This window comes from Capsicum annuum, chromosome 3, assembly GCF_002878395.1.
Source record: "Capsicum annuum cultivar UCD-10X-F1 chromosome 3, UCD10Xv1.1, whole genome shotgun sequence".
NCBI classification, from domain to species: Eukaryota; Viridiplantae; Streptophyta; class Magnoliopsida; order Solanales; family Solanaceae; genus Capsicum; species Capsicum annuum.
Window position 1 is genome coordinate 92,661,911 of NC_061113.1, and position 22,136 is coordinate 92,684,046.

Sequence of the window (22,136 nt, forward strand, 5' to 3'; positions counted from 1 at the left end):
CTGTGGCCCTAAGCATCGTGTGATGTCTTGGGATCCATTTTTAAGGCATTACATGGAGGGTCCTTTTTATGTATTCTGTCCCTATAGTCTTACCTGATGACCTTCCAAGTGTTCATTCGGATAGAGAGATTGAGTTTGGGATTGATCTTGTTTCAGACACTCATCCTATTTCTATTCCCCCTTATAGAATGGCTCCAGCTGAATTGAATGAGCTTAAGGAGCAGTTAAAGAATCTCTTAGATAAGGGCTTTATCCATTCTAGTGTGTCTTTGTGGGATGGATCGGTGTTATTCGTGCATAAAACGGATGGTTCCCTTTGAATATGTATTGATTACCGACAATTGAATAAGGTGACAGTAAATAATAAGTATCTTTTTCGAAGGATAGATGATTTGTTTGATCATTTGTAGGGTGCTAAGTATTTATCCAAGGTTGATCTTTGATCCAGATATCATCATTTAAAGATTAGGAAGGAGGATATACCAAAGACTTTCTTCCATACTCGGTATGGGCATTATGAGTTTTCGGTTATGTCTTTTGGGTTGACCAATACCTCGACGACACTTATGGATTTGATGAATAGGGTCTTCTATCAGTTTCTGAACTTGTTCATCATTGTGTTATAGACAATATTCTGGTGAACTCTAAGAGTGAGGTGGATCATATCGATCACCTCCATTTGGTTTTGCAGACCTTGAGAGAGTAGTAGTTGTTTGCCAAGTTTCAAAATATAAATTTTTGTTAAACGTTGTCACTTTTTTGAGTCATATTATTTTTAGTGAGGGATCATGGTAGATCCACAGAAGGTTGCGTTGGTTAAGAATTAGCCTAGACCCATGACTCCAACCGACATTTGAAGCTTCTTGGGTTTAGCTGGTTACTACAGGAGGTTCGTAGAGATTTTTTCTTCTATAGTTGCCCCATTGACTAAGTTAACTCAGAAGAAGGTAAAGTTCTTACGGTTTGATGCTTATGAGGGTAGTTTTTGAAGCTGGAGAATAAGCTAACTTCGGCTCCAATTTAGACTTTGCCTAAAGGCATGGATGGGTTTGTAGTCTATTGTGATACTTCTCGTGTTGGGCTTGGTTGTGTTCTGATGTAGCATGGAAATGTGATAGCTTATTCCTCTAGGTAGTTGAAGTTGTATGAGAGAAATTATCTAACTCATGATTTAGAACTGTTAGTTGTGGTGTTTGTGTTGAAAATCGGGCATCACTATTTATATGGAGTGCATATGGATATCTTTTTTTATCATAAGATCCTGTAGTATGTGTTTACTCAGAAAGAGCTTAACCTCAGGCAAAGGAGATGACTTAAGCGGCTCTAAGATTATGACATGAGTCTTCACTATCATCTAGGTAAAGTTAATGTGGTTGCTAATGCTCTTAGCAGGTTAAATAGGAGTTGGTAAAGGACATTCACAGTTTGGCTAACCTTGGAGTTTGTCTCTTAAACTCTGAGAATGGTGGAGTGTTTGTTCAGAAAGTAGTGCAATTATTCTTTAGTTCTAAAACTAGGGAGAAACAAGTGTTGGATCCTGTGTTGATGAGGATCAAGGGTGATGCTGGTGTGCAAAAGGTGATGGCCTTTGAGATTAGTGGTGATGGTAATTTACGGTACTAAAAGAGATTATACATTTTCGACGTCGATGGTTCTTGAGAAAGTATCTTGGCTGAGGCGCATGAGTTGCACTATGTGTTTATCCTGGTTCAACAAAAATGCATCATAACCTCAAGAAAATGTATTGGTGGAACAATATGGAGAAGGATGTAGCCAACTTTATGGCTAAATTCATGGTGTGTCAGCAAGTAAAGGTTGAGCACATGAGTCACGAAGGTTTGTATCAAGAAATTGAGTTTCTCAAATAGAAGTGGGAAGTGATCAATATGAATTTCATTATCGATCTTTCTCGATCTTGAAATTAATTTGATTTGATTTGGGTCATCTTGGATATAATGACAAAGTTGACTCACTTTTTGCCAGCGAATACTAACTTCTCAACGGAGGATTATGCAAGGTTGTATCTCCATGAGATTGTAAAGTTTTATGAGTTACCTATTTCTATCATTTCGGATCACAGTATGCAATTTTAATCTCATTTTTCGCAATTATTTTATATAAGGTTGGGGACTAAGGTTAGTCTAAGTACTATTTTCCACCAAAAGTTGGAGAGGCAAGTGGGGAGAACTATTTAGATATTGGAGGATATGCTTCGTGTTGGCATGATTGACTATGGTGGTAGTTAGATAGAGCATTTACCTCTTATAGAGTTTGCTTACAATAATAGCTACCACTCTAGCCTTGTGATGGCTCCGTTTGAAGTGTTGTATAGTAGGAGGTGTAGATCTCCTATTAGGCAGTTCAAGGTTGGTGATCCAGAGTTATTTGGCCCGAATTTGGGTCACCAAGCCACGGATAAGGTAAAGGTGATTCGGGATAGGCTTAAGGCTGCCCAAAGTGACCAAAATTCCTATGCGGGTATGAGGCAAAAAAACTTAGAGTTTGAGGTTAGGGATAAGGTGTTCTTGAAGGTATCTCCTATGAAGGGAATAATACAGTTTGGTAAGAGGAGGAATCTCAATCCTCGATATGTTGGTCTGTACTTGATTTTAGAAGGGTTGGTAATATTGCGTATGAGTTGGAGTTTCCCTCTAGTTTGAGCTTCATTCATTAGGTATTCCATAATTCTATGTTGAGGAAGTGTATGGATGATCCATCTCAAATCGCGCCTGTCAAGGATATTGGTCTTTTGGATTCTTTGCCCTATGAGGAGGTCCCGATTGAGATCTTGGATCGGCAAGTTCGTCGGTTATGGACCAAGGATGTATCTTCGGTCAAGGTTCTATGGAGGAACTACAAGGTTGAAAAGGCTACTTGGGAAGGGGAAGAGGACATAAAGTACGCGTGTGTTCGGAAATTCGTGCGAAAAGTGTGTGTTCTTCATCATACTTTTGTTTTTAAACTTTGTTAAAGGAAAGATTAACTTCCTTGTATCTTTGTTTTCTAACTTAGTTAAAGGTCAGAGTCGAGATATTGGGGTATAAATCATGCTTGTATTGTCTTGTTCCATCATTCGAGGATGAATAATCAAGTGGGGGAAAATTGAAACACCTTGGGTTTTGGTCCTTGAAAATTTTTTAAGTTTTCAGCCTTTTATAGATCATACGACTCACCATACGAGTCGTATAGTGAGGGTATGGGTCAGGTGACCCATCTCGTAGGATGTCCAGTACTTGGTGGTCAAATTTTTGTTGTGGTTATGAGTTGGTGGTGATGAATCATACGTTGAAGGTACGAGTGGTATAGTCCAATTCATATGTTACACAGTGTCCAACCCCCTTTGATTCTATCCTAGATAAGATGTGAGGGTACTAGTCATATGGTATGGATATGACTTGGGCAATGAAAGTCGTATGATGGAAAATGTGTGATTTCCAACCTTCTAATCAAGGTACGAGTAGAGGGTACCACTCGTATGATGTGGGTACGAGTGAAGGATCCAAACTGTACCCTCCTAGGGTGATTTTTACAGTTTAAGTTGGGGGTATTTTGGACATTCTCCTATTAACTTCTTTTGACCCCACGAATTAAAATACTTTTGGACTTCATTTACCTTAGTATTCTCAATCAAATACACTTTAGACACTCTCAAATCTCTCACAAGGCTCTTAGTTCAAGAAAATCTAGGGTTTCTTCAATGCAATCAATTTGGGGCTTACAATGGTGGTTTCTCTCTGTCTTCTTTGGTATCTAAGGCATGTTACTCCTTCCTAATTGTTATTTCAACTAAAAACATGTTTTACTTAATGGTTTTCATGTCATAATTGTGGGTTTGTGTTGGTCTTGAAATATATGTTGGGGGTTTTGGTTACGAATGGTTGGATAATGTTTTCCTATGTTCTATTTATGGTTTTTCATGTTATAATATTGGTTTAAACATGTGGTTGCATGGAAATGGTTAATTGAATTTTGATTTTGGTTTTGAAAACTATATACCCTCAACTTGTTTGATAAAATGCCTATGGGGATGGTTTTGTCACATAGTTTGACTTTTATTGAAATTTTTGCATTGCATAATATGGTAATGGAACTTAAATTGGTTTGGTTGGTTTTAAATGGTTTGAAAAGGCCTTGGTGGCCATGGATTTGGTTTTAAAAACCTTGTGGGGTACACTGGAATCCCCTAAGTGATCTTTATAATAAAGTCCATGGGGTACATGGGAATCCCTTAAGTGTTGGCTAATGACATTGCTTGCAAGCTATAGTCGGTATGATGATACCACTTCATAATGCCTTCATAATTAACTCTTGTAATTGGTGGTTAGACTATGTTCTAAAAGGTTTTAATTAGGCAATAATGGTGGGGTGTGATAGTTGACCGTGAAGGTATGTGTCCGATGGACGGACACTTGAAACTCATGTTTGCCGACATGAGGGTTGGTCATGATGACCATATATTTGTAGGGTACACGAAAATCCCCTAAGTTATACTTGTATATATGTATCATGGAGGGCGAAGGGTACACGGGAATTTTTTGCCCCTACAATATCTCTGCTTCATTTGGCTACACGCACTGGGGCCCGTTTAGGGGGTAACACTGGACCTATATAGCCCGTGAGTCACAACCTAGGTTAAGATTTTAAATGCATGCTAAACCCGGTTCCCTTTCTCGACATGGAATATATATATGTATGATTGTGATTGCACTTAGCTACTTACTTGGTTCTAAATATTGGCATTATTTTATCCTTATTCCTGAGCATATGCTATAATTCATCCACTAACCCATCTTCGGTCCATGTATCCCCACGCGATGTAGGAACCGATCATACTACTCCTCCTGCTTCGTGACTTGGAATCGGAGATAGCTTTGTGTCGGATTGAAGTGATGAACTTCCATACTCCTGAAGACTCCATTTCATGTTATGGACTTCTCTACATACTTTTGTAATTTCTTAGACTTTATATTTTAGCTATGGTCAGGGGCATGTCCCGATAGGATATTATTTTAATTTTGGATGGAGGCTTTGTGAAACTGCTTTGGGTTGGCATGAGAGGTGTCGGTATTGGTATCAACCTTGACATTGGTATTGGTATTAAGGCTGGCACCGCTTTGATTTATGATTGTTCCATCTTGTTATATGTTTGAAGTTCATCCAACATAGGGTGCAGGGCGGTTATGGTGGGGTATTGGGGGTAGTGTCCGATCCCGATTGGGCTTAAGTCACCCGACACGACTTGGCCCTGGTTAGGGTCGTGTAATTGCCCATCAGCGATCAATTTTGGTGTGGCACAATAGAAAAGGGGGAGAATGGGCAGCGCGTTTGAGGGATTGCCCATCGATGACCAATTTCGGCGAGGCAGCGGGAAGAGGGAAAAGAAAAAAGGGAGAGAAGTTGTGGCCGGAGATCATCCGCCGGAGCTACGAAAATGACAGCATTGAACAAAAAAAAAGAGAGAAAGGGAGAGAAAATGAGATCTAGAGAGAGAAAATAAAGAGGTGTGTGTGTTTTGTGCTTGTCTGCTTTTGTTTGTATTTTGTGCCTGTGTGTGTATTTTGAGAGAAGGAAATTTGGTAGGTGGAGTGTGGGTGTGTGTTTTGTGTATGAGAGAAAAAATATGGGTGTGTATTTGTATTTGGGAGGAGAAAATATAGGTGTATTCATTTTTGTTTGGTTTTTAGAGAGAAAGTAGGAAAAAAGGAAAAATATATGTATGTATATTTTGAGAGAGGGGAGAAAGAGGAACAAAAGAAAAGAAATGAATTTTTTTGTCTTCCCTCCTCACTATTTATAATGAAAAGTGGCACCCCTTATTATCCAATAGATAAAGGGGTGTCCCATCTTTTTATATTAGGGCATTCTTTGGTCCTTAAGTTATTGACGAAAGGATAGTGTCATTGAGTAGTTATTGTCAGATGCGACAAGACATCATTTTGTGATCGTTGTCGGATGTGACAAGACATTATTGCGTGGTTATTGTCGTATGTGACAAGACATCAAATTATTATACTGTGTATCAAAATAACTGATTCGACTCGGCGTTTGCGGGCTCTAATAAATGTACAAAATATAGGTATTGATATGTAATTACAAAAAAATGTAAAGAAATTTGAAAGTATTTAAAGTGTAATTAATTTGAAAGAAATGTAATGTAATGTCGTGTGCAAATGATTGTGAAAATATTTAAAACGATAATAAATTGATAAAAAAATCCTAATGTACGGAAAATTATCAATAAATTATGAAAAGTAAAAATATGACAACAAATTGATAAAAATTCTAAAGTAATGATGATTATCAATAATTTGTTAACAATTATAAAAATATACGTGAAAATTGTATTTTGTGCTCTTTAATGATCAAAAAGCCTAAAGACGTTAATTTTAAGCATGGAGAGCAAAAATTGGGTGTCAACAACCCCTACCCCAACCACCCTCCCCCAACAAAAAAAATAAATTTTATTTTATTTTTATAATGACTTTTTTCTTTACACTACCCACCCCTGATTCCCTACCCAATACCTTCCCCACCCCTACTTTTTAGAATTTTTTATTGTTATTTTTTAGAATCTCTTTTTAAAAAAAATCTTACCCCCACCCCCTACCGTAACCCAAAAAAAAATTAATATATACATTTTTTTAGATTTTTTTTCTATCCCTACCCAAACGTCACCTACATCTATCACTTCACCTATCTCCTCCCCCCCCACCCACCCACCCACACAAACCCTACTCATCCCACCCCGGTTCGGCCACTTTAATTCTCTACCCCCATACTCCCCCATCACAATACTATCACTATATCTTTACTCATTTATGTTGTTTCTTAATAATAATTCAAAAGTGTTAAACCATATTACGTTAAAAGAAAAGGTCCAAATATTCATTTAATATTTATGAGGTATTTGTATACATCATATATAGAAACTTCAAATTTTTTAGTTACACCTATAACAAAAGATAAATATAATGGTAATTGTAAACAACAATAACATAATAGCAACAACAAAAATATTGAACTTTTAACATAAATTTTCATGATATGTTTCAATACATGGCATGTTCCTCACTTTTTCATATTCACTAAATTTTACCAAATTTCACATAATAAATCTTATTAGGTAATTTCAATTGCAATATTTCATTGAACATCTTGCCTTCATGAATATATTCGAGCTAATGTCGTACCTCCATTTAAGATCTCCAAATTTTGCAATTTGACCAATTGAACATGTTGCTTTCTTGGACAACATAACAAAATTTATATAATAATAACGGAAAAGGACCAAAAATACCCCTGAACTATGTGAAATGGATCAAAAATACACCTCGTTAGTTTTTTGGCTCAAAAATACCCCTCCGTTAAATATTTGGCTCAAAAATACCCCTCCCCTAACGAAATTCGGAAAAGGATCAAAAATACCCCTGAACTATCTGAAATAGATCAAAAATAGCCCTCGTTAGTTTTTTGGCTCAAAAATACCCCTCTATTAAATATTTGGCTCAAAGATACCCCTCCACTTAACGAAATTCAACCAAGCATGCCACCTAGATAAAAAAAATAGATGACTATGCCACATTACCATCCACATGTAAAATGTTAGTATTTTTTAAATTATATGACATTCCTTTCTTCTTGATGAAGGAGTTAAATAAAAAGATTATATTCAGTGATGTTGATTTATTTTTTTAGGACTCAATAAATGTTGATAGTTTTTCTAATTTTATGTTTAATCAGCAAATATTCTTAGAAAATTTTACTTTCAGAAAAGTAAATGACATTTAATATATTTTAATCATTAGAATAACATGGATATAATTTTCTTTAATAATCAAAGTGAAAAGTTTATCATATAATGAAAAAAATTGAATAATTCGTATTCCTTTAACAAAATTTATTTAGTACCTTCCCAATTTCGAGAAATCCCAAAAGCGTTAAACTAAATCCAGTAAAAATACTGATTTATTTTATTTTATTTAAATATTTTTAGAAATTTTTAATTTTGCTGGTCATATTTTTTTCCAGATCAATAAAACTGCTTTACAAAAAAAAAAAAAATAAAGAAGAAAAGAATGTCATATAATTAAAAAATACTGACATTTTACATGTGGATGATAATGTGGCATAGCCACGTGAATTTTTTTATCTAGGTGGCATGCTTGGTGAAATTTCATTAAGGGGAGGGGTATTTTTGAGCTAAAAAACTAACGAGGAGTATTTTTTATCCATTTCAAATAGTTTAGAGGTATTTTTGATCCTTTTCCAAATTTTGTTAAAGGGAGAAGTATGTTTTAGCCAAATATTTAACGGGGGGGGGGGGGGGGGGGATTTTTTAGCCAAAAATCTAACGAGGGATATATTTGTGCTATTTCAGATAGTTTAGGGATATTTTTGAGCCTTTTTCGTAATAATAATTAACAATTTTTTATGCAATTGCTTAATAAAGTCAACATATTTGCACAATTTTCTTACTTTTCTGTGTATAATATAATGCAGCTTTAATTACTGAAAATAATAATCTGAAGCATATAAAAAGGTTATTCACCTGTTGCTATCACATATTAACATTATTTTTTCAATGTGTTTTATGTCAAGCCATTTGTATTATCTGCGAGAAAATTAATCAACACAATAACAATTAAGAAGAAAAATATTTGATTTCATTAAACTAATCAATAAGATATCTTTGGACCTCAAAATTACAAATAAACGAAATCGTGGGCATTAAAAAAAATAAATTGAACCACAAAATAAAAAACAAAAAAAATAAGGAGAAGAAGCTATTTGTTAATAATATAGAGAGAGAGAGAGAGGAGACAAAATGAAATATGTCCCATTTATATTGCTAGTTGGCATATTGAAACTGTAATTTCAAAATTTCAAAACAAGAGATTGTACGAGATTACAATATCTGGTTATCTTGTAGGATAAGCTTAAGAGGGCTGTAATAGAGTTCCAAATAAATTATACCACATATTTCTTTTTCTTATTTAGAGAGTTATTATTTCTAGTTCTAATAAATTAATAAATTTGTCTCTTTATATTTCAAAGCTTATCTTTTTAACAATTTTTTTATATCTTTTTAATTTAAATTAAAAAGTTAAAAAAGTTACTTAATAGCTAAATAAAATTTGTGTAGTATTTTCAAATTCAGTTTTGGATATGATCTTTATCTTTTCTTCAATTCAAATATTTATATGTTTCATTATAAATTCAAATTTTAAACTTAACCTTTTACCTCTTGTTGCTGTTGTCTATTATTATTATTAAACTAGTGAGAGTTCAAATATATTTTATAGTATGTGAAAGGAAGAAATTTATGAAATAGTAAGAGTTTATTTAGGATTTTTCAACCATAAGTCTCTATCTTTAAACTAGTGAATTTTTTTTCTTTTTAGAATAATACATTTTCAAATTCAAATATTTAATATTTAATATTCTTTAATTCAAAATTTTTATTACAATGGCATTAAATCTTTGCCTAAAATTTTCCGTGTGTCCTATCAATAGCTTGCCACTTGGGTAATTATAGTGTTTCGAACTCTGCTTTATAATATACTGGTTTAACCACACGTGCCTAGCACGTGTAACGTTAGATTATTTAAAATTAAGTGATTTTGTCTATTGTGGAGATTTTTAATAAAGTATAAAAGTTCAAATCACTTTTCAAAAATTTTTGACACTTTAATATAATAATGTAAACATAAACATATACATACATATATGTTTTACCAATTTCAAGTGGTTGATGAATCATCACTTTTGCGTTTGCATACCTTTTTCCCTTATTGCCACAGGCTAAGAGAGATGCATCAATTTGAACCATATTTGTGTTACGATTGTTTTTATTTTTCTTTTTATATATTTAAATTTTTCCTTATTTTTAATGTCAAATCCTTACAAAATTATTGATTACATTTTTATTACGTACTTAAAACTTTTAAAAATCTGGTACTTCTTAAATTTTTCTTATTCTAATAGTTTTATCTCTATTTTTAGATTTTTCAAATCTTCTTAAAATCAAATTTAGTTGATTTAAAATTTTTAAACTAATGAAAAAAGTATCAGTTGTCAGTAATTTTGATGACTTCTAATAAGAAGGGGTTTTACCATAAATATATTTAATTAATTTTTAACTCTTAAATTAGGAAAAAATATTAAAATTCTGATGAATTTTAATAAGGAAAGGTTTTTACCATAAATATATTTAATTAATTTTCAACTCTTAAATATAAATATTAGAACAGAACAGTGAAAAGACGATTTTGTCTAAAGAAAAGACTTTTAATGAAGGGAAAAAAGTCAAACAACATTTTTAATGTCCTTCACACTTTTAATATATTATAGATATAGATTAAAGATATTGAAATAGATATTATTATTATTATTATTATGGAAAAAGGCATCGTTTCCACCCCAAACTATACAAGAAAAGCCGAAGTCACACTAAACTATATTAGTGACCTATTACACACCTAAACTATACAAAAGTTGAACTATTTGACCCTTGAAATGTCATAACTAGATTTTATCTTGAATGTGTATACACGCGCTGACACGTGTCAAACATATATTTTTTTCACCTTTTTTTCTTCTTTTTCCCTAAATTAATCACCAGCACCCCCCCTCCATCTCCACCACCTCTATCCATAGATATATATATATATATATATATATATATATATATATATATATATATAACTTCAAAATATCATCTCCTTCAGTCCTTCTTCTTTTAGTTAAAATCTGGGCAAAGCCCATTTACTGATAAACAAACGAATTCGATCGGATCAAAGCAATCCAAATCTGACAAACAAAATCACTTTAATACTTTCACTGTTTCACAATCTTTCGTCATTTTTTGGGAAATTCTAGAAACTCACAACCCAATTCAATAAAATTCGAGCAAATAATAACTCAAACCGTAAAATGCAAACACAGAACTCAATTCTTGAAAATTCAAGAAACCCACAACTCAGTTCAATAAAATTCAACTAATTTACAATTCAATTCGTAAATGCAAGAAACCCATAACTAAACTTCATAAAATTCGATAAATTTAAAATTCAATTTACAAAATTCGAGAAACCCACAACACAATTCAGTAAAATGCAAGAAACATAGAATCTAACTCGTGAAATTCAAGATACCCACATTTCAATTTTGTAAAATTTGAACAACCCACAATCCAACTCGTGAAATTCAAGATACCCATAATCCAATTTTGTAAAATCCAAAAAAACCACAATCTAATTTGAATTAAAGTTGAGTAAATTTCATCTAAATAATACCCAGATTCACAGAGAAATATTAATTATAAATTGGACAAAACACATCAATATCAAATTATATTCGTACTATTTTTTTCTGATAAAACCAAAAGGACATAGCAATAATAACAATTTTCTTGCTACTTGTAATAATAAAGGAAAAAAATAAAAGGGTAAGTGTATTTGTGAATTCATTGATGAATTGATGGAGGTTGAGAGGACGTAAGGAATAAGAAATGGAATTAAGGAAGAAATGAGAAAACATGAAAGAAGACAGATATGAAGAGAAAAAAAGGAAAAGGAAAAACAAATTAAAAGGCAAAGAAAGAAAATAAAAATTATATAAATATAAATCAAAAACTAATTAAATATAATTGATTGATAAAATGCAATTGAATAATGACACGTGTACGTTTTGATAAGCTTTTAATTTTCTTTTCTTCTTTTCACGGGCGTGTAGAAATGTGATATCACGTTCTTTGTCAAATCAGTTTGGAGGGGTAAATAGTTTCACTTTTTTATAATTTAGGTGTGTAATAGTTCACTAGTATAGTTTAGGTGTGGCTTCAACTTTTCTTGTATAGTTTGGGGTGGAAACGATGTCTTTTCCCTTATTATTATTATTATTATTATTATTATTATTATTATTATTATTATTATTATCATCATCATCATCATCATCACCACCACACTATTGCTATTACTACACACGTTTTTTTAGTAAACACTATTATATGTATTACTATTTATTATTTTTATTATTAAACTAAACGTATTCTATTATGATATTAATGTATATCAGTTGTAGTGAATGTCTATCAAGATCTACTTGATATCTATTAGGATTTGAAGTATCTGTCTTTTACTCAGAAACTAGGAGTAAATTTCTCCTATAAATAAAAGGGCTTCCTTCATTGTAAATCATCTCTCAAGAGAAATAAGAATTACTATCTATTCTCTCTCGACTCTTCTTCTTTATTCATAGCTATTTTATACCATGTTATCAGCACGAGACTCTGTCAAACAAGGTGAGATTATAAATCTAAAGGTAATTTCAAGGTTAGTAATTCCTTATATTATCTGTCTTTTGCTACTACTAATATAATTATTATCGGATTTGAGGAAAAATAATTGGTTTGGAACCATTTATGTTTTAAATTTACTCCTCAAGAATAATATTATCAAAAGGGATGATAATATGTTGGGTTCAAGTCCTATCAATTTATGCCTAAGACGTCTTTATATAGATAAGACGTTGAGTTTGAATCTTAATGCACCATGTTGATGATATTAAGATGGCTAAGGCAAAATAATTGGTATTTGGTGAAACATGTCCCATAAAAAATGCTTCATTCCTTGAATTGAATGGGGTAGCAATAAAACATATGCATGCCTCAAATTGCTTTTGTAGTAGCTATCATAATTTGATACGCTTAAGACATAATTATATTCCATTCCTGGGAATGAGAATTTTGATTATTATAAATACAGATCTATACCCTTGGATGAATATGATTGTATATACACTCAAACGTATTCTTAATTATGAAGATATCATAATCCACCTTCAAAAGAGGTGGAATAACTGAAAGATTGAATATCTCCAAGTTACTATGATAAGAAACACGAATGTGTAAAGTTACCCAAGAATGATCAAATCACATGCCATAATAAACTAATAGTTTATTGTTTATTGATACAAAATTCATGCAATAGTAAACCTGATTTTTACTAAAGAATTTTTGCTCATGTTATGGTAACTTAGAGTTACTAATACAAATGAGTTAATCCATTGACATAAATGATTTGCCATCATGAAGATGTGCATATTGAGTATTAGACATATGTTGAAGAAATAAAAGATTCTTCAAGAATTATTTATGTTGCTTATTCTTATGATAAGTTGGTTGGACCAACTAATGATGGGATTAGATCCCTTAAAATCTGAAAAGTATAAAAGGTGAATATGGGCTCGTTCACCCGTCATGTGATCTATTAAGATGCATCGATATAAGATAATCACATCTATATTTATTGTCAACCTACAGTTTGATATTTATAAAGTTGCTTGCTCAAGAAAATTAAGTTAAGAGCATGATTTTTAGATTGTGGAATCAAGTCAATTCATCTTAATGATGATGGTTTGGTATTTAATGCCTTCGATAAATAGCTAAGTCATGGCTAATGAGAATAAATTCTTTATGCGTTGGTTTGACATATTATATACAAAAGTAATTGTATGAATCAAACCAATAAAATATGATTAACTCCCTTCAAAGTTGGTTCTGAATCAAGAACCATACATTATCCATCTAATAGTTTTGATGTGTGGTATACGATTAATAACTATACCATGATGCGCAAAGATGGATTCCTCAAAGAAGAAAGAGGATGTATGTTAGTTTTCTTAACATAGGGAGGAGATTATAAGCAGCTATGAAATATGTCAGAAATTATCATCAGATCCTCAAATTATCATCAGATCCTCATTCAAAAATATCGAAAGCATCTCATATTTAAGCTACAAATGCTCCTATTTTATGTCCCTGAAGGAAAAAATCTATGCATGCGTGAAGTGTGGTAGATTAATAGGTTTCAAATAAAATAAATTCTTGAAAAGAATAAGGAGCAAATGATCATAATAAGAAGGCAATGTGCTCTTGAAGAGCCTACGACATAACACTTCATAAGACCTTATGAGAGGTTCAGGTATCTGACAATAATGAAATAATGAGATCTCAAAATGTTATGTCATATGCGAACCATATAAAATGAGAAACCGTCAATGATATCTTTGATACAATATTGGCGCAATATTGTGAAAATTATGAGGATTCGAATCCTACGTTTATTTAAGCATGCTGACGTATAAGCATTTATCAAGCGACATAAAAGGATGCATCTTGGTAAGCGTAAAACTTATTTGATTTGCAGTCTATACACTTGAAGATGTCGTACGTGGTATGTTGAATATTGTCACTTGACAAAATTTATATGAGAACTTTTAAGAATTCAAAATGTTTGAAGCATATAGAAGTTTCTGGGAAACTTATTTATAATCCTTATATTGAATAAGATTATAGCTTGAAAATTATTGAAACTCTTGGAGAGTTTTCAAAAGAAATAGAATATTTTCTTAAATGAGAAACATGCATAATTGAATAAGGATTCATTCCGAGCTCAAGAAAAGAATAAGGAACTCCTTGGTTATAAAGTATCATATCTTAGTGCAATTGGTACACTAATGTATCTTGCAAATACTACAAGGCATCACATAGCCTTTTTCGATCAACTTGTTAGCTAGGTATATGTAGTTCTGCTCTTATTAGGAGACATCGAAATGTGATCAAACATATAAGCTTATTTTATTCTAAAGATTATAGTTCCGATCTTGTTGGTTATGCTGATGCTGGGTACTTATCTGACCCGCATAAAGCTCGGTCTCAAATAGGCTAAGGGTTCATATGTGGGGGTACTGCCATATCTTAGAGATCAACAAAACAGTCTATCGTAGCTACTTCATTGAATCATGCTGAGATTATAGCTATTCATGAAGCAAGCCGAGAGTGCGTGTGATTGAGGTCCATAATAAATCTCATTCGAGAAAATATGGCTTGAAATGTGACAAAGTACCCATAATTTTATATGAAGATAATGCAACATGCATAGCACAACTTAAAGGAGGATTCATAAAAGAAGATAGAACGAAGCACATTTCGGCAAAGCTATTCTATACACATGAGCTCCAAAAGAATGGTGATATTAATGTACAATAGATTAATTCAAGTGACAATGTGGCTGATTTATTCACCAAGTCTCTTCCAACTGCAACTTTTAAGAAGATGGTGCACAAGATCGGAATGCAAATATTCAAGGATATTCTTATTAATGGAAGGAAATACGCATTGTACTCTTTTTTTCCTTATGAGGTTTTTTCCCATTGGTTTTCCTTGTAAGGTTTTTAATGAAGCAGCCTATATGCGTATTATTAGACATTCAAGGGGGAATGTTATGATATTAATGTATATCAGTTGTAGTGAATATCTATCAAGATCTACTTGATATCTATTAGGATTTGAAGTATCTGTCTTTTACTCAGAAACTAGGAGTAAATTTTTCCTAAAATAAAAGGGTTTCCTTCATTGTAAATCGTACCTCAAGAGAAAAAAGAATTACTATCTATTCTCTCTCTACTCTTCTTCTTTATTCTTAGTTATTTTATAACATATTCAAATATATTTTATAGTATATAAAAGAAAGAAATTTATGAAATAGTAAGAGTTTATTTAGGACTCTTCAACCACAAGTTTTCATTTTTAAACTAATGATTATTTTTCTTCTTAAAAGGATAATACATTTTCAAATTCAAATATTTAATATCCTTTAATTCAAAATTTTTATTACAATGGCATTAAATCTTATCCTAAAATTTGTCACGTGGCCTCGCAATAGCTTGCCACTTGGCTAATTGTGTTGTTCGTCCTTTGCTGTATAATATCTATAGATAGATATATTAAAGAAGACTAAAAATACTTATTTTTGATAAACTTAAAGGATTGAAACTACTCTAACTAATTTTTAAGAAATTATTTTGATATTACTTATATATAAGAGAGAGTTTGAGTGCTGAAACACGCAGCAAGTCGCCATGTATGTTTGTGTTGCCTACTTCAGCTGCTTTAATATTGATTTTACTGTATCACCCCTAATTAATTATTATAAGTCACTTATGTTTTAGAAAATTAATAATATTTAATAAAAATAAGTAAAATAGACATTTATGACATGACTGCTTCAACCATAATTTTACTATATTACCCGCAATTAATTATTATAAGTCATCTTAGTATTAAAAAATTAAGAAAAAATGATCAAATACCCCCCAACCTATAGTCAAAATCTCAACTACACACTCAACCTTTCAATTAGACCTATTACCCCGCTGATCTATTTTTCCCTATATTTATTACCCTCCCTCCTAAATGCTGAACTGACAACATAAACCAAGTAAAAAGACTTTTGTGCATTTCACGCGCCTGGCCCATGCCTAAACAAAATAAAATATCTCTTTTATTTTTTCAATTTCATTTTCTCTCTCCTCTCTCTTCTCTTTAAACCTTTCATCTTCCTCTTTCCTCTATTCTCTACTTTCTAAAACATGATTTCATCAGTTTTTGGGTGATTTTTGTTCTAATCAAAACATTTTGGTTGTGGATTTTCAAACAATCATCTTTATGTTGTATCAAGTATTTTTATTCTTAAACTGAAAAAATTAAATTAGGGTTTTTAGGTAATCTCCAATTTTACAAATTAATTGAGTGAAATTAACTGACTCTTTCTATTATGACGTTGTCTAAGTGTTCGATTAATAGCACAATCCGTTCGTAAGTACATGATTTGTTGAGTGTTTAAGTGGTTTTATTAGAAATTAGGGATTTTCTCCTAATATGAAAACTTAAAATTTCAGTTGTATTTAATAGGACGTGCATGTTAATATGTTGTTAGTTTCAGTGATTTTTCCCAAAACCGAGTTAAAATTAATTAGGGTTTTATGCTAAACCTCGAAATTGCGATTTTTGTTGATTTTTTAAGTTGGTTTATTAGAAATTAAGGCTTTTCTCCGATTTGTTGTTAACATGACAAAATTTGAAAATCAATGGTGTTTAATAGCACGGCCATGTTAATATCTTGTTATTTTGGTGTTGAATTATGTAGCATGTTCATGAATTTTATTTTTCTTTTTCCAAAATATTTCTGCTATGCTACAATGTCTTATTTGATTCTTTATTGTCGTCAGGTAAGACATGAATGGTTTTACGTTGATAACTCTAAGATGGTACTATGGTGGGGTCTTACATTTTAGTGGGAGGAAACCAATTTATAAGGGGGGGTTAGTAACAGAATTTTTAGATGTTGATGTATATAAGATGTCATATTTTGAGTTGAAAGACTATATCAGAAAATTGGGATATAGCACAAGTTGCACTTTTAGTATTAAAGCACCAAACTATTTCATTTTGGTAAATGTTGATAATGATATGGATATTTTTTACATGATGTCTTCCTTGGAAGATGGGGATGTTGTTGAGGTATTTGTCAACCATTTAGTTGATGAACCAGATGTTGTGGCCCCCCCTCCCCCCAAACCTTTATTTTTAGAAAATATTAGTCCTAGGGATTTGGAGGAATCTGGTGCAGCTTTTAATGTTAGGCCTAACTTTAGGGTAGGTAAGGACCATTTAAATGTGGAGGACCCTGCTTCTTCTTTTTTTCTAACCACATCTCCTTTCAATACCACACCTTATTTCACTACTGTATCAACTACTGCTGCGCCAAGGGCTGCTGCACCAAGGGCTGTTGCACTAAGTCCTGCTGCATCAAATGTTGTTGCAACAAGTGATGCTGCAGTAGATGATATAGATGTTGGTCCTGATGAATCTAATTTTTTAAAAGAAGTAGTTGAGTTAGAAAGAGAATTAGTTGGAGATGATGATGAAGAGGAGTATGGTAGTGATGTACATGAGGAGGCTAGGGAGTTGAGAGCTAAAAAGAGAAAATTTCAAAGAAGAAAAAGAAGTGAGAGAGTACTAGCTGACAATGCAGAGGAACCAATAGGTGAAGCAGGACCATATCTAGGTTTTGATGAAACTGAAACAGGTAGAGTATGTCATGAAAGAAGGCTTGGAGGTGATGAGCCTTACTTTGCAAGTTCTGATAAGGATAGTTTTGTTTTAGATGAAAATGATTGTTGTGGTGATGAAGAACATGAAGTGATTGATTTTGGTAGAGCAAGAAGTGTGAAATTGTCAAAAAATAGGACAACAAAACAAAAAATCATTCATGACCCAACTGCAAAGAAAGTTGTTTGGAAGTTAGGTATGGTGTTTAAAGATGTGTTTGAATTTAGAAGAGCAGTAACTAAATATGCAGTAAGAAAAAGGGTTCCTGTGGAGAAGTGGGTAAATAAGCCAAAACGGGTTAGAGTTAGGTGCAAGGATGGTTGTCCATGGCTTTTATATGCAGGTCTTGACAAGATAACAAATGATTTCATGATAAAAACTTACATTCCAAAGCATACTTGCAACAAGACAACCAGAAATTACTTGTGCAATGCAAAGTTCTTAGCTGAAACCTTCAGAGAAAGAATAGTTGATCAACCCAACATAAGAGTATTTAAGTTGCAAGAGTTGATTAGAAAAAAGTTCAAACTTTATGTAGGTAAGACCACTGTGAGAAGAGTAAGGGCTAAAGTCTTGAAAGACATAATGGGTGATCATGTTGTAGAATTTGGAAGAATCCTTGACTACAAAGATGAACTGTTGAGGACAAACTCGGGGACCAGTTGTGTTGTCAAACTTGGTGAGGCTGATGAAGCAGGTAAACCAAAATTCCATAGTTTTTATATCTTCTTTGATGCTTTAAAAAAGGCATGGATACAATGTAGGAAGTGCATAGCTTTAGATGGTTGTTTTCTTAAGGGTATTTGTAAAGGCTAATTATTAGTTGTTGTGGCCAAGGATGGAAACAACCAGATGGTGCCACTTGCTTGGGTAGTAGTTCAAAAAGAAAACACAAACACCTGGACATGGTTTGTTAGGTGTATTAGGGATGACCTAAGACTTGGAGAAGGTGAAGGTCTCATCCTGATTATAGATATGCAGAAGGTATGTACATTATTTTAGGTTTAACCTCATTTCTTTTTACTTTTAACTTAGTATATATGAAATTATGCCCTGACTTTACCCTTTTTTGTTATGTATATTTACTGAAGGGACTGTTTGCAGCAATAGAGGAGGTGTTACCTCAATCTGAACATAGAAGATGTGCAAGGCACATCTTAGCTAATTGGGCTAAGGACCGGAGAGGTCTTTAAAGAAGACACCAATTTTGAAAGATAGCAAAAAGTATATTTGAGTCTCAATTGAGGAAGAACATACAACAGATGAAGTTGTTTGGTCCTGAAGAAATGATGGAAGACTTAATGTACTTCAACATTAATTACTGGTGCAAGCTTTACTTTAACACAGAATTAAAGTATTATTCAGTGGACAATAACATGAGTGAGTATTTTAATGTATGGATCTTGGCAGCTAGGCACAAGACCATCATTTCTATGCTTGAAGAAATAAGAGTGAAGATGATGACAAGAATAGGCACTCTAAGGGAGTTTCCAAATACCTGGTCTAGTAATTACTCACCAATGTGTTTGAAGATTTTAGAGGAGAACATCAGCAGGGCTATGAATTGTACCATTGAGTTTAATGGAGTGGCTAGTTTTGAAGTGAAAGAAGGGCTTTGCCAACACACAGTGGATATTGTAGAGGACATGTAGTTGTAGGTTGTTGCAATTAAAGGGCATACCATATGCACATGGTGTGGCTGCACTATTGTTCAAGAAACACCCCTTGTATGACTATATTGACAGCTGCTACAGTAAGGAAACATACTTGAGGACTTATTCCAATGTGCTTGCACCATTAACAAACATGAAAATGTGGCCTGTTTCATCAAACATTACTGTTTCACCACCTGAAATAAGTACCTTGCCTGGCAGGCCATCTAAGTCTAGGAAGAAGGAAGATGGAGAAACAAAGAAATCTAGAAAATTGCCTAGAACAGGACTTGCAATGACATGTAGTTTGTGTCATGTTAGAGGCCACAACAAAAGAAGGTGCCCTCTAAGAACATAATCAGTAGAACCAAGTGGTGCACCATCAGTAACACCTACTGGTTCAGGCAGGGGAAGAGGCAGGTCAAAGGTAAGTTTAACAATTAATTTATTATATTACTTATCTTACTTCTCAAATTTCTTAACATTATTTTTATATGGAGATCTTTTTGAATATGTAGAAAACTACACAAGAAACACTAAATGCACCTCCTCAGGTCAGTGTTGGTTTAGGCAGGGAAAGAGGCAGGCCAAAGGTAATTTTAACAATTAATTTAGTGTATTACTTACTTGCTTCTTAAATTTCTTAACATTATTTTAATATGTAGAAAACTACACCAGAAACACCAAATGCACCTCCTCAAGTCAGTGTTGGTTCTAGCAAGGGAAGAGGTAGGCCAAAGGTAATATTACACTTGTACTAATATAAAAGTTCAATAACTTTTATATAACTCTCTTCTTTTTATATGTATAGAAAACTCCACCAGAAATCATTAGAGCATGTCAACAACAAAAAAAAGGAAGAGGGAGACCAAAAAATACAACACCAATACCTTCTGCACCTACTGTTTTTCCAGCATCCTGTTTTGCACCTTCTAATTATTTTGCATCATCTTCAATGGCTGGTACTACTAAAAGAGGAAGGGGTAGTGATAGAGAAAAAACAGCTCCATTGAAAAGGTCAAAAGTAATGGGAATGGGTATGTTCCAAGATGAAAATGGATTCAAAGTCCTAAATATAAGTATCTAGTTGTGTTGTATCTTATGTACAGATGAGTCTTTAATGTATAAGTCTTTGACTAAATTTTTTCCTTCACTGTAGCCTGACATGCCTAGCATTAAGATCTGCTCTACTGGTCAAGCAAGGGTAACAAGATCAGCTGATATAACTGGTAACATTGGTTATACACCAACTTCTACCAGTAAGCTGAAATGGAATGGCAAAGCAGCAATATCAACAAAAAAACTACAAGAGATTAAAAAGAAGAAAAGAAAGAAGAATGTGGGAATCAGTTCAAATAATTCAAGTCAAAAGAACACTTCTTCAAAGTCCAAGATGCCCTGAAAATTGTAGTGATGTTGATTAGTTTAAGCACTGTTTTTAGTCAGATCAATTGACATGAAAACAATTTTATTTTGGTGTTGGAAAACAATTAAAGCGCTGTATATATATTTTGTTGATGAATGTTGCCTAATGGTTGGTATGAATGATTATGTTGTGCCTAATGGTTGGTATGAATGATGATATTGTGTGAAGTTGGAATGTTTTGTTGATGAATGTTGTCATTACCCATTATTGTTGTGTTAAATGATTGTAAAGTTGATATAATGGCAACACAACATTGTCACTACACAATTTCAGTGTAAACACATAGCAGCAGCACAGGGCTTTGCCTAACAATACACAAATTTATAATTGTAAACAATAACATAGCAACAACACAAGACACTGCAAGTGTAAACAATAACATAGCAATAATACATGACACAATTTTGTAAGTGTAAACAACAACGTAGCAGGAACACAACACAATTTTGAAAGTGCAAACTTTAACATACCAGCAGCACAAGTGCAAACAATAACATAGCAACAGCACAACAAACATCTAAAGTAAGACTACGCAAAAGACACCATAATAGAACATATTCTGATATACTTAGAGAGGTATAAAAAATTTACACCATAGTAGACCATATCTAGTAACTACTTTCAGTTCATTTGTTGCTGATAAACATAGCAGCAGCACAAATCAAAATACATAAAAATATCTTCCTATTCAACCTACACCATCTCCATCTTCCATTGAGCTTCTTCTCCCGCATCAAGTTATCAATTTAGGCCTATTTAAGCCATAAGACTTCTTACAACTCATTGATTTTGTTCACCAATCTTGGAATGATAAAATTTGACCTTAGATCCACTTTTTCTTTGTCCCTCCATAGAAAAAATTACATCTTTGAGACTGAAATTATTTTTTAGAAATCACAACATTATCATAATTTGAATATAAATTGACAGAAAAATACAATGCAAAATACATACACCATAGTAGGGGCAAGATCAAAATCTTCTTCCCGGATTTGACTTCGACCATGAAGTTTGCAAGTCAACCAAAATACCATGTTTGCATCTCATAACAGCATTTCCCATAGGATCTGATTCATCCATACAAAGCTTATTCAATTTTGAATTT